This window comes from Petaurus breviceps, unplaced genomic scaffold, assembly GCF_028583685.1.
Source record: "Petaurus breviceps papuanus isolate PSGF00001 unplaced genomic scaffold, PetGlider_PUasm1.0 77, whole genome shotgun sequence".
Classification (NCBI taxonomy): domain Eukaryota; kingdom Metazoa; phylum Chordata; class Mammalia; order Diprotodontia; family Petauridae; genus Petaurus; species Petaurus breviceps.
Window position 1 is genome coordinate 16,233,227 of NW_027186492.1, and position 2,495 is coordinate 16,235,721.

The window sequence follows — 2,495 nt, forward strand, 5'->3', positions numbered from 1 at the left end:
AGTTACATATATATATATATATATAAAACTGTCTATAGCCATCATGTGATGAATCTTTTGGCCAAATTGACATGTATATGTATGTGTTGCATAGATACACTTATGTATGTGTGAGTATGGTTTCCTTGTCAAAAATATTTTATAAGTTATACTTCAATATCCCTCTCTCTCTGGAAGTCTACTGATTTGAAAAAGAAAGGAATGAAACTTTTACAAATGTTTAGGTATATAAATGTTTAGAATATAAGATTGTTGTCTTATTTATGTTTTATCATCCTAATTACATGTCTTCTAGTTAGCTTTTAAAGGAATATCACTTCCCTATTTAACTCTGACTGGAGTTTTGTGGTTAAATTCTATCAAAATGCTGTTTGACAAATAGTATTTAAAGTAACAAATCAAGTGTATATGAGAAACGACCAATAGACAGAAATGTTTGTTTTGTGTTTTTCTAAAGCAATCAACAATTAAAAAAAATCTTCTTAATTTAGACAAATAGAAAAAAAGAAAATTATGGGAAAATGAATTTTTCCATTCAAAAAAGAAAAACAAATCAGAAGGGATGGTCACTATATGACCACAAGGAGCTAAAACTTTTCCCATAGAAATTAGATGGGAAAAAAGAATCTACCAGCAGATATCAGTGCACAGAGAAACTTCCAAAACAACAACAATAACAACAAACCAAACCCTTGAATAACTGAATGATATAGGTGTAGCCTGAGCAGCGATTTTCTGGAACTGCTGAATGGTATCGATAGGGCAAGATATGATTCTTAGTGTACAATCTTCTTGAATTTATTACAATAGATTGCAGATTTCTCTCCTTGCTTGCCTTTGATGAAAGGGAAGGACTAGAAGTTGCATTAAAAAAAAAATAACCACTACCACCCCTGAGTTGGTGGGATGCCAAGACGCTGAGAGACTGTGGTGACTAGAGAGGAGAGATTTTATTTTTGTTTTTTTTTTTCTTTTTGTTTACTTGGGTGGGTGATGAGGAGATTGAAAAATCAACTTTTTATTATTAGTATTGTTGTTCTTAATAATAACAATACTAAGAAAAATAATAGGGGTTAGAAGCCATCATTTAGAGCCAATGGTTTCAGGAAGCAAACACTATTTGTAATCAAGTTTTATATTCAACAAACCACCTATCGAGATTTCCCTGTTTGGAACTTGCATGAAGCAACACATGCATATTACATATACCCAACGATTCTGTGTTCCCCAGAAATATGTAAGGGGAAAAGATAGTTGTTTTCCTTGGGACCTTCACCTTCTTTCTCTTGCCCAATCACATTCCTGTCTTTTCGACACTGACAGTATATATTCTCTGCCTCATAGCAGCGGAATGGCAAAGGAATCCTCCTCCTCTTTTTCTCCTCCTCCTCCTCCTCCTCTTCTCCCTCCCCTCATCTTCATCCTCCTCTTCCTCTACTCCTTCCTCCTCTGTTCTGTTCTTTTTTCCTCCACCACCCCCCAACAGGTTTTCTGCCACAAAAAGAAGGCAATTATCAAACAACCTGTTTTAACCCCGGACATCTGCCTGGAAGACGTTAGGTCTAATTCCCTCTCTCTCCCCGACCTTTTTTCCCCCCTGGGAGGGGCGGGCTTATGGAGGAGAAGCCCTTTGAATACCTTCAGGTCCAGATTCACAAGCAAATTCATTGCGCACTAGTCTAGGGAACTGGTGGCTTTTCTCTCACTTAGAACAATAAGCCCTGGTAGTTTGACAGTTGACAAAAAAGCATCTCTCCCTTCTCCCGGGGAGATAGACTCCTATTTACTATGTAGACTGCCACCAACTACTTTCTCCCAGAACATACGCCCCGCCACCCGCGCCCCAAAACTTCCCACTCCTCCCTTTTGACACCTCCTTTTCTAGCCCATCTACCCCTAGAGTCCAAAACTCCTGGGTCCTCTTGTGCCAACCCTCTCTGCCTTGACCAATGGCGGTAAGGAAGGACTCACCATATTCATTCATTCAACTGGTCCTCCACCCCCCCCCCCCTCCCCTTTCCACCCCCCCTCGCGCGCCCCAAAACTTCCCACACCCTCCCCCACCCCCCCCCCCCCCCCCCCCCCCCCCCTTCACTTTCCACCCCGCCTCGCGCGCGCGCACGCACGCACGCACACACACACACACACACACACACAGCGCGAATCACCTTCTTTGACTGCAAGGCTTCTTTGGACATTTCCCACCCTTCTGGGCACCTAATCCTACGCAAATTGTAGCCATAAGGACTCTTCATGCATTCAAAACTGCCACTATGTCCATCTACCTTAGCATCAGCACCTTCCACCTGGAGATGTCTCCTACCCACTTCCTGAGCTTCTCTTCTGACCGTATTTCGAGTTTGTTAACATCCCATCTTAGTAAATTTTGGGTAAAAGGACAGCAGGGAGGCTGTGCGTGCGTGCGTGCGTGTGTGTGTGTGTGTGCATGTGTGTGTGTTAATCAACTGGAGAAAGAGCTAAGATCTAGTCTCTAA